At 39.4% G+C, this 14,523-nt stretch overlaps 1 protein-coding gene across 1 annotated transcript in view; it reads right to left on the bottom strand.

Moving 5' to 3' along the window:
- The window catches only part of DIRAS2 (DIRAS family GTPase 2), a 48,062-nt gene extending 33,839 nt beyond the window's left edge, over positions 1-14,223 (bottom strand). The window contains exons 1-2 of the mRNA XM_023944886.2: positions 13,882-14,223; positions 12,077-12,160 (exon numbers count right to left, since the gene is read on the bottom strand). The gene's annotated coding sequence lies outside the window, so the exon portion shown is untranslated. The remainder of the gene's footprint in view (positions 1-12,076; positions 12,161-13,881) is intronic.
- Positions 14,224-14,523: the final 300 nt, after the last annotated feature.

Here is a 14,523-nt window from a genome sequence, read left to right as displayed (position 1 = left end):
TCAAGATGTAAAAGAGAAAAAACACACCTCTTTTTTCTCAAGAAAATATTAAGAGGAGTCATAAATATATGCTGGAACAAATTCATCCTTGGCTTACCTGTTACTGAGTCAGAGCTAAAGAGGAAAGCCAGCCAAAGAGAAACACAGTGAACTAACATTTTACCAACCCAAAAAGGCAAATGGACCAATTTTATTTACTTCCACATATCATGAGTGTTTTGTTTGCTGTTGCTGTTAATAATTAATGGCTTTGTTACGGTTAGATCCCGGTCTTATTCTGTTCACTTAAAGGAAGCTTTTCTGCTCATTTCCATGCACAAAAGCCTGTTACTGATTCTCAACATTTTCATTCTGTTGTTTACAAAACCCGAAACACCCTCAAAAAACAAAAGAAACTACTACCACAGAAAGCTGAACTTCTACCTCCACTTCTGATTATGAGAAGAGAAAGGGATTGGCAAGGAATCTCTTGCTTCATCTGGATAAACAGCTGTTAAAAAGTGTCTTGTTGACAAAGATATTCCTGTCTCTGGATCAATGGCTGTGGCTGTGCTACTGCAGATTGTAAAAATGCTCCTGTTTCTCCTCCATCTCCTCCATCTGCCTAACACACTTACAATGACATCACAGGACACTATATTCAGTGGTAAAACATTGCCTGTTAAGACAAAGAGCACTCAGTCACCACTATCTTCCTGATCCTTACTTGTCCATGGCAAACAGTGTCTCTTCACTGACATCCTGGAAATATTGGTGGGAATCTTTTGCTGAATACAGCTGCAATAATAATTGCAGGTCCCAACATTTCGTCCCAGCACATATTATATTTAGGAGGCAGATGAGAGATACTAAAAAGTACTCTCTTGCTTTCAGCAAACCACTTGAGCAAGGCTGTGGTACATCTTTTCATCCTCTGTATTCCCCACTCTCTAGTTAAATACTGATGAATGCTTTTATGTCTTTGTTTTTGTGTATGTGTGTAAAATAATTTGGACCTACTCTTTAGTTTTATAATCCGCTCAGTGTTTTAGTAAGATCAAAGTTATCTTTTCTGAAGATGTCTTCTCTGACATCCAGGAATTTCATAGAATTTATTGGCGTGTCTTCCATAAATATTAGAATGCATTAGATGAAAGCAGCTAGTGGAACTAGTCACAGGTTACTTTAGTCTACTATTGATCCACAGATTTGTGGCAGGCCCTGGCAGAGGTTAGGGACATTAGTTATCTGATTCTATCCAAGAGACTTCAAGTGGCATGAAACCAAAACAGACAAAGAAAAGCCAGCTGCATACTAGGCTGCATCAAAAGCAGCACAACCAGCAGGTCAAGAGGCCCACGTGGAGTCCTGCATTCAGGCCTTAGATCCCCAGCAAGGACTGGTTGGAGTGAGCGCAGAGCAGGCCACCAAGATGGCCAGAGGGATGGAGTACTTCTCCTATGAGGAAAGGCTGACAAAACTGCAGATGTTAAGCTTGGAAGTGAGAAGGCTTCAGGGTGACCTAATTGCAGCCTTCCAGCACCTGAGGGAACTTACAGGAAGGATGGAGAACAAATAGTTACAAGAGTCTTGGAATGATTATCTAGCTGTTTGCAGGAGCACATGCTGATAGGAGAAGGCAGAATGGCTTAAAACTGGGTAGGTTTAGATTGCATGTTAAGATGAAATTCTTTACTGTGAGCATGGTGAGGAACAGACTGTATAGGGAAGTTGTCAATGTTCCATCCCTGAAAGTGTTCGAGGTCAGGTTGGACTGGACTCTGAGAAACCTGGACTAGTGGGAGGTGTCCCTGCCCAGGTCAGGGGGCTAGAACTAGATAGTCTTTAAGATCCCTTGGAACTCAAGCCATTCTATGATTCTATGTTATTTGTGTTCACACATGATTTTGGTTTTGACTTGCAGAACCACAAAGCTGACTTTCTCGAGCACTCATCCAATTATGTTCTTGACTTATATATTGCTGAATTTTAGCAAGCCGTATTTTCATATTATTTAAGCAAGTGGCCCTTCTACAAGCTATTCATTGTGACAGCATATGAATTAAATCCAGTTCTGGCTCTAGCATCCTTCACCTTTAGCATTTGATTAAGCCATCTTGTTAACTGTTGGAGTAGCCATCTGGACACTAATTCTTCAGCAGATGTCTTTCTTCCTTCACATGGGAGTAGAGGATTACAAAATACTTTGATAGATTTTCATGGTCACCGATGGCAAAATACCTTCAGGAATTTTTATGCCTCTTTCCCTTATCCCACATTATCCTGGTTCCAGCTAGGACTAGGATATTTCTTGCAGTATCAAGGAGGATCCAGAGGTTATTCTATACAATTTCACATCACTTTCTGGGAACGGGGGAAGGGATCCCTTCTGGGCCATGTAGTGTAGCAGAGGGAGCAATTGGGTATTCCCTATTGTCAGGTGTTCCACAGTGAGCAACCACATGTGAACTGTTCACCTTATTTTTGTACATTCTGTCATCAGTATTGTTGTTACTGTTTGCTGTCTTATCTCATTGCTGTTTCCAGTAAATTGTAGTTATCTCAACCCATGATCTTTACCTTTTGTGCCTCCAGTTCTCCTCTCTATCCCACTGCAGGGGCACATAAGGAGTGGGGAATGATGGAACTGTCCATGGTTTGGAGTAATTCAGTGGGGACACTAACTTGTGGGCATACCGTTCCTAAACCAAAACACATATTTTTGTGTGAGGGCACTGAAAGCAGCAGCATCTTTGCTTTCATACTGAGACAAACTATTTCCTGGGAAGAGTTCTTGGAATAGAGGAAGAACAAGAAAGAGCTCACATAAAAATACAAATCTCCATTATTTTTAAAGTACATTCCTTTTTATGTGATATGTCTTGAACAGTAAGTTTTTGTGCACTCATTTATACCAAAGCTAAAATCATAGATTTAGATTCCAGCAACTTCTTTTTGCTTAATCAAAATACCCATGGAAGGAAATCTTGGCAAATCTCTTTGAAGACTTCTGTAATATCTCTATACTAGATAACTCTCTTTCTAGAATTCCTACCATTTCATTTTTTCATTTTCTTCTTTTATTTTTGTTCCCCTTTTTCAACCTTAAAGAAAAAAAAACCAAAATAACAAAATAGGAACAATTCTACAGACAAGTAAAAATTATAAATTCTTTATAATTATGCTAATTATAAAACTAATTATAAAGTCACTGGAATATTCTGTTATTGGATTGTGGAATGTAGTCTTTCAGTCATTTTTCTTCAGAAGTTTCTGTTATATTATTTCAAGTAGCAAAGAAAATTGGCATTAATGAAGCAGAGTTTGGCTTCTTCCTTTAATATTTTATTTTTCATTAGCAGTTCCTGACAGCAGATTTGGCCTTTGACAAGCATGTCTTTTCTGACAGATGGTTGCATAGAAGGCTTTAAAGAACCTTAATAAAGTTAGTACTCGATATGTGCATGCAATTCTCCTTTAAAAATGAAGGAGAAGGAAAGAGCAGCTGCTCTGAAAGGAGCTGCACAGATGGGAGAAAGAGAACAGGACAGTCAGTGGCCAGGAAGGGAGAGCAGGGCAAGGCTAGTGACAGAAATCAGGATCAGCTGAGAGCCTGAGAGGCCAGTGGGCAAGATACAGGCTTGTGACACATCCATTCAGATGGACATGGACAAGAGAAGGTTTGCATGCAGTCATTGTATCAGACTGATGCTTTAAAAAGTCTCTAAATTTTTATCAGTGATGAATACTAAAAATTTGTCTATAGGTTTATAATGTAGAAATATGAGAGGAATCCTTCATTCATTCATCTTTAACCATACTGAGTTCCTTCACATTCATGTTTTTTACCAAATAATCAAAGCTATGATGAATCATTTCCTCCACAGCTTGAAAGCAACTCTTCTGGCTTGTTTGAGAAGCAACAGTTTGACATTGGTGTCAAATAAATTAAAAATCAACTTAATTGTGGAAAATAACACAGCAGTACAGACAATAGCATTTGAACCTTTGTATAGAGAAAAGTAAAAGAAGAAAGAAGGTTAAAACACCGGTACAGTATGGGTAAGGATCATTTCACTTCTTTGTAATACATTATTTAATGACTTTACGTGCTATGATTTCTAAGTATGCAATACTGCATATCTGATGTTGAATAAGCATAGCCAACCCACCCTGCCATAAAAAAAAAAGCCTTTGAAGATTAATCTAGTCTAGAACTTAGACTACATTAGAACGTTCTAGTCTGAACTAGAACTACTTCCAACAGCCTCAAAAACTGAAAGTAGGATGTGAACACAATTGAACACTTTGGGTACAATAAAATAGGAGAAAACAGTGATTTTAAACTGGACTTGTTGGGGAAAAAAGAAATAATTCTTTGTTTCATAACATATACACTCTAAAAAAATTATATGGGTATCAAGAGAAGATATGATACAAAGGCTCCCCAATCAAATTACAGTGTATGAAACAGCCAATAAAAGTAGTGACAAACCAGAGTTTCTACAGGGGAAAAAGTCTGTCCAAATGGTAAAACAATAATAAAATTTATTGATAGACTTCCTTGCTTTAAAACTGCTATATTTCATATTTTCTTTAAGTATTATAACTCAGATAAACATTTCCTTTTGTTTTCTTTTTGTCTGCAGGGTATTAAATAAGACTTAGGAGATCAGGAAAATGAGATACTAAAAATATTGTTTTCAGCAGAAGACTGTAAAGTGTTGCACAAAAAACACCTACCTATTCCAACAACTACTTAAAGCAACGCGTAATCCCTCCCCTATTCAGAATTTGAAATTTCTGTGCTAAAAACCCATCATGGTGTATTTTAGTGAAGAAAAATTCACAAAAAATACCCAGAACAAAATCAAAAGCCAAAATTGAAAAAAAACAAAACAATCGTAGGAAGAAATGAGCAAGTACCTTTTAATTCATGAACTTTTAAGAATTAGGAACTTGATTTTTCACAGTGTGTTTGAATATATGCTATTACATAAAATCTGTCCTTCACTATGTTTTCAAACTCCTTTTCAAAATGTCAAAAGCATAAGCTGCAAAACCTTACATGATGTGTTTCCTTCTCTCCTTATGATTATTTTATTTCACAGGAGTTCCCCCTGAAAAGGAGCTGTTCACAAAAAAAAAAAAAAGCAGAAAAGGACCCACAGAGTCTTCCTTGAGTCTTACTCTTGGCTGATGAACTTTCTTTGCAAATCTTCCTCCTGTTCCTATGTTCTCCTCTATGCATAGTTAATATGATAAACAGGCTCCACGATGAAATTACTGTGAATGAGAAAGCCAGTTAAAATAACCTTAAAATAAAGAAAAATCACAGCTTTTCCCATTATCTTTAACATTTCATGATAGTCTGTGTGCAAGATATTGCAGAGGCAAACTCATCTCTCATGATCAAGGGGAGCCTAATAAAGAAGCCTTCTTGCTCAGGCTACAGAAGACATTACACTTGCTGGTTCCTGTCCCGCTGGGACACTTCAACCACCTTGACATCCACTGGGAAAGTGGCTCAGCAAGCTGTAGGCAATCCAGGAGACTCCTGGAATGCATGGAGGAAAACTCCTTGAGCCAGGTAATAGCCCTGCTAGAGAGGATGTGATACTGGACCTGATGGTCACCAAGGTCAGGGAGTGAACCAGGCACATCAGAACTGGAGGCTGCCTGGTTGCAGTGACCACACACTGGTGGAGTTTGCAGATCTGAGGGTATGGGTCAGGTAAGTAGTAAAGTTAGGCTCCTGAACTTTAGGAAAGCAGACTTCCAGCTGCCCAAGGAGGTGAGTCAGTGGACTGTCCTGGGAGACTGCCCTGAGGGGCAAGGGAACAGAACAGAGCTGGCAGAGATTTAAGGACACCTTACAAAGAGCACAAGAAATCCCCAGAAGCAAGTAATTGTGCAAGGTAGGCAAGAGACAGGCATGGCTGAGTAGGAAACTGCTGGTCAAACTAAAGGGGATGAACCAAATGCAGAGACAGTTGAAGGCAGGACTAGTGACCTGTGAGGAGTATAGAGATGAAGTTCAGCTGTGCAGGGACAGGGTGAGGAAGACCAAGGCGAAGCTGGGGCTGAGCCCAGCATGGGACACAAAGAACCTGTAACTTCTACAGGGATGCTAACCAGAAAATGAAGGTCAAAGAAGGTGAACCTGCCTCATAAACAATGTCAGAATAGTAGTAACCAGGGGTAAAGAGTAGGCTGAGGTATTCAACAACTTTTTTGACTCAATGGGGGCCACTCCTCCCACACCTCTCAAGTGGATGGAAACCAGGATGGAGAACAAGGGAGCAAAGTCTCTCCCACTCTAAGTAAAGACCTGGCACACGATCACTTGAGGAGCCTGAATGTGCATGAGACTATGGGGCCAAATGAAATATATCCCAGAGTTCTCAGAAAATTACCTGATGTAGTTGCCAAACTACCCTCCATGGTATTTGAAAAGCCTTGACAGTCAGGGAAGTTCCAGGTAACTGGTAAAGGGGAAACATATCTTTTAAAAGGGTAGAAAGGAGAACCTTAGACTCTACCAAAGCATCAGCCTCACCTCGGTGCCTGGGAAGACCATGGACACATCCTTCTAGAAACTGTGTCAAGGCACATGGAGGACAGGGAGTTGATTCAGTTCAGTCAGCATAGCTTCACCAAGGGTAACACCTGCCTGAACAAACGCAGCGACCTTCTGAGATAGCTGGACAACATCAGTGGTCAAGGGAAAGGCTACAGACTTCTGTAAAGATTTTGACACGGTCATCCAAAAGATCTCTGTCTCTAAACTGGAGGCAGATGGATTTGATGAATGGACTGTTAGATGGATTAGAAAATGGTTGGAGGTGGTATCCAGAGGGTAGTGGTCAACAGCTCAGAATCCCAGTGGTCATCAATGACAAGTGGTGTTTCTCAGGAATTAATTCGGAACAGTGTGATTTCATAAATTCATCAATTACATAGCAAGGGATCGAGTACACCCTCAGACAAACCTTGGATGACACCAAGCTGAATGGTGATGTCAACACACCTGAATGCCATCCAGAGGAACCTGGCTCATAAGGCTGTGGGAACCTGAAGAGATTTAACAAGACCAATTGCAAGGTGCTGCACCTGGGTCAGAGCAACCCCAGGTATCAGCACAGGCTGGGGATGGAAAACAGCCCTATGAGAAGGATTTGAGGGTGCTGGTGGGTGAGAGGCTGGACATGACCCAGCCATGGACACTCCCAGCCCAGAGAGCCAAACTTGTCCTGGGCTGCATCCAAAGCAGTGTAGGCAGCAGGGGAGGGAGAAGATTCTGCCCCTCTGCTCTGCTCTGCTCTGGTGAGACCCCAACTGCAGTGTTGTAGACAGCTCTGGCATTTATGTAAAATCTGTATGTGTGTTCTGTTTTTCAAGATTCTCAGGCCATATATCTTCACTTACAAGCTCTCTTACTCATTCAAAAGTTCTGCTGCTAGAAGAAAATTATTCAGAGACTGTCAGGCTTCCCTCTGTTATTAAAAGTATTTTAGAAGGCAGTTCATAGTTTTTAAAAAGATGAATATACAAGAGCAAAAAGACATTAGTTCCAAATCTTGATTACAACAATGTCTAAACACAAACAGCAAAGAAAGAAAAGGGCCTTTATGAAAAGGGCAGACTTGATGAAAGTTTCTTGACTGTCAACTACTTGAATCTGAGGGATGTCCTGATTCAGACATGGTATCTTCAGGCAGGAAGACTTTTGTATTGAAAACATTTCAGAGAATTCTCTTTTTTAAGCATGGCCATTTTCCTTTTAATCTGGAACCAGCTTTTTGAAGTCTACAGCAATATGTACCAGGGTTCCCTGCAGCTCCAAGGTTCGACACTTTGTGAAGAGCAGTGCCTTTGTTTTGAGTGTGTCCTCTCAACATCAGTTGATACCCTTACTCATTCTATGCAATTCAATCTTTTATAGATCTCTATGACATCTTTCCTGTCTGACTGTTTGCTAGGTTGAAGAGGCTTAGTGATTTCCTCTCTATCTTAATTACTGCTTTCAAGATAGAAGCCTTCACTGCAGTAGCTCTCATTGCGTAAACAGCTGCATTTAAAGTACAAATTCAATGAAAAATAAGGACCCAGCACAAAACATTTAAGTGGCAAAATAGAAGGGTTTTTCTACATTCATATAACCAGGCTATTTTTAGCCAAAGTTTTTTCCCCTTAAGTGATACAGAAATGCATAAACAAAATCATAAAGTCTGTGCTTGCCTACCTGACCTACCTAACCATGAGACAGAAAATGTCATAATCAATTTACCTCAGAATCTACTTTTAATGTTTCTTTCTACTTTATCTTCTGATTTTCTAGCCAGAGAGCCACCTGAACTCCTGTTATGGAATATAACAAATAGAATTTTTCTTCTAATTCTTGCATGATTTCATCAAACCTTGGCAAGTGATTTAGGATGTAATCACACCCACACAAACACACATTCATGTGCTGTGGAAGTGCATAGTCATTATAGACTACGTGTATAAAATAACGATTTTTTTTGTCACTAAGTCTCTGGTTGGTAAATCACTTTCTCAAAAAAAAACCCTCTTGATGTAGAACAAGAATTTTCTTTCTGGCATGAACTAACCAAAATTTAAAAAACCATATATCACTCTTGTAAATGAAAATCAAGAAATGTAATTAAAAAATAGATCATACATAAACATCAATGTGCAAATTCACCTAATATTATTTTGATGATATAAACATATGTGCAACCAAGAGCCTAATAATTCTGTAACTACACAAAAGCCAAGTAAAAATGAGAATTAATCCAAAAGAAAAATATATGACACAGCTTCCTCTGCAGACCTTACAAAATTATATTATAGATCAGATGTAGAACATAAATTTTATAACATGATCTATAGAGAGAATGAAATTAAAGTTTTATTCTAGAACATGTGCACAATAGTGGAGGAAACCCTTTTCTTTTTCAAAGAAAGAGTTTATTAGTTTGTAAAATTGAAACAAAATAATTCCATTTAATGTTTATTTTGAATATTCAATGTATATATCATATTCCATTTGAGATTGTAGTTCTCCTCTGTGATGTACTTTTTACAGGGACTATTGTCCAGGTTTTTGGAAACCCTAATTTTCTCCTTCATGTCAACATTCAGATCAGACTATATTCTATATCATCTATCTAAGCAGTGTTTGAGAGAGACCTTTCATTGTTAGACATGTGACTGAAGAAGAGAAGCCAAAAAACCAAGCAGGAACAGAATCCTAAAGGACTATGCTGATACATGAACTGCAGGCTGATGAAAGCAATTAAATTTTTTTAGCTTGTTTATCAGCCTGGTTTACTGAACCTGCTGCTGTGTATACAAGAAGACTGCTAGGTTTGTTAGTGGAATAGAGTTGCTCTGGTTCAGGTGCTCACAATTCACAGAACCCAAGATAATCTCACTGCACAGTCATGAAGAGCCAATTTAGTTTAGATTTGTCCCAACACAGGTTGTCAGAGGTGTGTGGAGCAGGGGTGCACATGTGGCACGTGTCAGAGGCAACTGGAAGAAGCCTGGTCTGTGGGGAGAGATTGCCTGGCAGCCTTTTTATATCTCACATGGGACAGGCAGTCAGCACGGGAACACCAAGAACACTGTGCCCTCCGGAAAGGCTCTCCAATAGGATGGGAAAAGGTCTCCACCTATGGACTGCAGTGGGACATTGGGCTGGACCAACAGTCTCCCATCAGCACGGGAGAGGGGGCATAAAAGGAAGTGCACAACAAGCTCTGGGGGCTTTTGAGATTTGCTTTTGGGCTTAGTGACCAGGCATTTTGAGAGTTGTATTTGAGGCTTTTGGAGACCTATGTTTTGGCCTGCAGTTATTGGGGTCTTGTGCTTTTTGCCTTGGCCCCAGCCTGGCTTTTGGCTCTCCTGCCCTCACTGGCTCTTGTCTGCCCCTCCATTCCTTTTTCATTTCCTTCCTTCTTTTCTGTCTTCTTTTTTTTCAGCTCTTTTTGTTTTGGGCAACTCCTTTTTGTTTTTCGTTACCAATAAATGGTTCTCAGATGCAATGTTTGTCTCATTTGACTTAATTTCTTTCTAGACTATCTATTTTTAAAAGAACTCACAGTTCCCCACGTGACAACAGTGCACCAGGGAGCAGGACTTCAGGAGTGTATCAGAGGATGCCATCGAGGAATCCCTGGGCACACTTGCATTTAACCAGGTCAAGCTGAGCTTTTTCAGGCTGTATGTCATTAGTACTGAAGCCAAAATCAAGAGGTGAGAGAAGACTATGTCAGAAGTCTTGTAATTGAGAAAAAAGGAAGAAGTATGAACTTTTTAAAATGCTATTGAGTCCTACAGCACCAGGAACAATTTGGAGGCAGTGAGGCCTGGAGCGCTGGAAGTTTCCTCTGCTGAGGCTTGCTTAAAGTGAGATCACAAACTGCTTACCTCTCATTTAGTATTGTATTTATCTAACTCTGAGTGAGGAACTGAGATCCAACACCACTAAAGAGAACATGTTGCAATAGCCTTGTAAACCTAACTAGTGAGCTAAATCCCAGTGCACACAGCTGGCATGGCAGAATGGAGGTAAGGGACCATATAATCTGCTCCCTAACACTCATGTCACAACGATGCATTCAATCAACACATTTTTGAGATCTCTGACAATCCCCCTGAAGCACCAGAGGAAAACACTGTTCCTGCAAGACATCAAATGCAGTAACAGATTCTATAGCCACTCTGGCAAAGGATTTCACAGTACTTAAATTATATCAAATGGACATTGAAAACACTGTGAAAAAAATCTGTCTCTGTGGTGCTGCTAAGAAAAGTGCAGACACATGGAGCAGGAAAAGGATAGGATGTCTTGCAATGGACTCCTGTGCTTTTTAAAGTGAATGGGAAGCTCCTCGTTGCTATCTAGTCTGACATCCTATTCCTGCTAAAGCTTACTAAGTGTTCATCGTGCCAAGTTTTGTTCAGCATTGAAGTATAATTTGCTAGGAAGCATTTTTTATTTTAAAAGGATTACTTCTGCTTTTCTGGACATTAAAACCTAAATTATCATGCTCTGAATAGAGCTTTATTTAGCAAATTAATTCACCTTTTAACCAGCCCACAATAGTAAGGCATGGATTAAGTAAATGGACTGTATTTTCAGTTGTCATGCTTTATAACAATACTGATATATTCTGACTGAATACAGCCACTACAAAATGCTGTAACTGAATAAAAATGCTGCAGGTAACGCACTGAAGTTTTTCCACAGAAATCTCAGTATGATGTCCCCTGCGTGAATAGTAGCTTACGTTCACCCCCCACAAGGAATTATACAAAGGAACCGAAAAAATTTTTTGAGGAAAATGCTTCCCCACTGAGAGTGAGGAAAGATGGAGACACCATGATGCCCATTAAGTGGTACTTCACTGATGACAGTATGATAAAATATGTGTATGCATGCAACAGTTACAGACATCTGATTGTAGAAGTACTTTTTAACCCAGATGAAAAAAGAAATGACCTTTAGAACTGAGAACTTTTAGTCCTCGTTTCAAGCCTTTTCTGAATAGCAGCCATCAATATATCTCCCTGAAGGAATGTTGTTAAAAGGCTAATGGACACAGCAGAATATGCGTTATGCTCACAGAAGAGGTAAACAATTTGTGGAGTACAATATGAAGCAGTGGATTAATACAAGAGTTAAATAGCAACAATTTTATGTCTGTAAAAGCTGCCTTCTAGGTGCCAGTTTGCTATTGTAGTGATTTCTACAGAGTGTGAAATGTTAGTTAAGATACTGCATCAAAAGCAGTAGTTCCCAAGATAAAGGTAGTGACCTTTAAAATGGGTTTAAAGCGACCTTGGTAGCTGCTGTGGAATGTAACAATAGAGGGATGAACAGAACAAAAATGGACTTGCAGGAGTATTAGAAGAGTTGTAAACCAGAAGGTGAAATTGCAACTGAGGTTACATTTGGGAAATGAGAATTGAGGATATTTTGATTCTTTACCCAGTTCTATTCTATGGATAATATATGCAAGTATTTCTTATTAATTCACTAGCATACTACAGGACCACTCCATAATACTGCTTTAGAACTTACCCTTTACCTGGTGGTTTGCTGATTATTTCAGATTACTTTGGCTATCATGCTGTGTATGACAATACTCTGAATAAGAATCTTTCCCTGTAAACCAGAAACAGTGATACTCAGTGTGATAGTTTAACCCCACCTGGCAACTAATCTCATGCTCGTCTGTTCAGTCACTGCCCCCCAAAAGAGAAGGGGGAAGAGAATCAAAAGGGTAAAAGTAAGAAAACCAGAGAGTAATGATAAAAACTGTTTAATAATGAACATGAAATAATAATAGAAATTATACAAATACTAATGTTAATACTAATAATACCTTAGTGAAAAGGGAAATAACAAAGAGAGAGCGATAAAAGCCAAACAGGACATTTGTCACTTGATAGGTCACTTGGTAAGCTGAAAACAATTATTCAACACCAACCAACCAAAGGCTGGCCAGCCTCTGAGCAGCAGTCCTCATGGCAACTTCTTCCCTAGTCTGCTGAGCACAGCAATACATGGTGTGGAATATCCATTTGTTCAATCAATGCCAGCTGTCCTGGCTGAGTGATCTTCCTATTCATGTTAAAAAATAAATATTAAGGGAAAAAAAAAGTAGAGAAATAATAAGACCTTGTCAAGTTAATTCCTGCAGAGTCTTCTGAATCCCTATTTGTTGTTGACACACCTCCTAGCTAAGACATCCAAGAAAGCAGATGCAGTGTCAAAACAAACTCTGTAAACCCATCTGACTTTTCATAAAAGTACACTGACCTTCTTTCAGATTGCAAAAATTGTAGCCCAAAGCAGAAGTTAATATTTTATTTTTAGACAATACAAATTAACTCGGGCATTGAAGAAATCAATATGTTCCTTTGTTTAAAGTAGTAGTTGCATTCTTGTCTTCACATCTGATAATACTAAGAAGAATTTATCATACAATATTTAATATCAATGCTTAGCTTATAGATAAATTAATGCCTTAACTTTAAAAAAATATTTAAATGTTTGTAGTCACTTACAGGAATGTACATAATTGACAGAAGAGGCATATTTATTTAATTATTGGGAATGGTCCCACACTTCACTGAAAGAGATTAACTCATAAACTCAAGCAAGCTGCAGTTTTGTCTTAATCAAGTCCCTATCTAAATACAATTAATTTACTCCTCTATTTTGGTCTCTTTCCTCAGTTGTTTATATAAAAAAATGTAAGTATGTTAGGACTTGATTTTAGAAGCCTATGAATAAGAGAAACCCATGTATCAATATGTATGTCCAATAACTTTAGTAGGGTATTCTTCCAACAGTGTGATCTACCTTCCTAAACACTGTAACTGAGATGGCTCAGCAGGTAAACCTGTAGTTAGAATTTCATCCATCAATTGCAATAAAGAAGAAATCACCACTCACATAATTTCAGCCTTTTAGAAGTTAGATATTTAGCCTAAACTGTTTCCAATTTTCAGAGGGAAAAAGAATAAAGTAAGCAGAAGATCAGTTTTTCCAGTTAAGTGACTGGTCATCTTTCAGCACAGCATTTCTTCTTTGTTAGATTCGAGATTATCTGTCTTTCCTAGATATGCATACCATTTAGGTATGCATATGAAAGATGTCTGGAATTAGATGAGATGACTCACACCCTTCCAGTGTGCTGTGGATTAACATGGATTCTTCATGCAGGATATGAACTGTTGTCATGGAGTTACTTTACCTTTAAGGGAGTTGGAGTTGCTGGGAAGTGCTTGGAATCTTTTCTCCTGACCAATTATCGGTCATTGCTGGGAATTGACAGCAGTTTAGGCCATTGAAAAGTGGGATCAACTTGTGAACCCTACCTTAAAATGTAAAAGCAGAGCTCTCTGGGTTCTCTTTGTTTCCTGGCTGTGGAGGGTGGCGGAGCTCCAGGCCTCCCGTCCCTGCCCAGGCCATGCGGCCGGGCGGGGACGGGGCCGGGCCTGCCCCGTCTCCCGGCCGGGAGATGGGGGGGCCTGGGGAAGGTTTTCCCCGGGCCGAGCCGATCTCTGCCTCGGCTGCAGGTTTTGCTGTAACTAATTCACTAGAAACTGCCCAGTGAAGAAAGAGAGCGGCCCTGGACTTGCTGTAGGCTGGAGCCGTGACCACACTCTCCAGAGCAGCTATGAGGAACCTTCCATTGCAGACGGCTCCAGCTCCTGTTCGGCAGAGATCTCCAAACCATCTACAAAAGCCTGGGCAAGATGTTAACTCTTTCATTACCCAGATGAGACTTGCGGATTAATCTTTTTATCCAGAGAGAGAAAAAGAGAGTGATGAACATGAAAAGAGACTTTATAAACTACCAGTGACAGGAAAGAAAAGAAGCTTCAGGAAAGGTAGAGAATTAAGAAGATGCTTTAATTAAGCTGAAATATCTCCCTGTTAAAACTATAGAGATGGACAATGAAGTCCTGAAAAGAACTCCTTTAATTCATGATATAGGATCTAGAGAGGAATAGTGT

The sequence above is a fragment of the Cyanistes caeruleus genome, chromosome Z (assembly GCF_971803275.1).
Source record: "Cyanistes caeruleus chromosome Z, bCyaCae1.hap1.1, whole genome shotgun sequence".
Classification (NCBI taxonomy): Eukaryota; Metazoa; Chordata; class Aves; order Passeriformes; family Paridae; genus Cyanistes; species Cyanistes caeruleus.
This window is presented reverse-complemented; position numbering and strand designations above follow the sequence as displayed.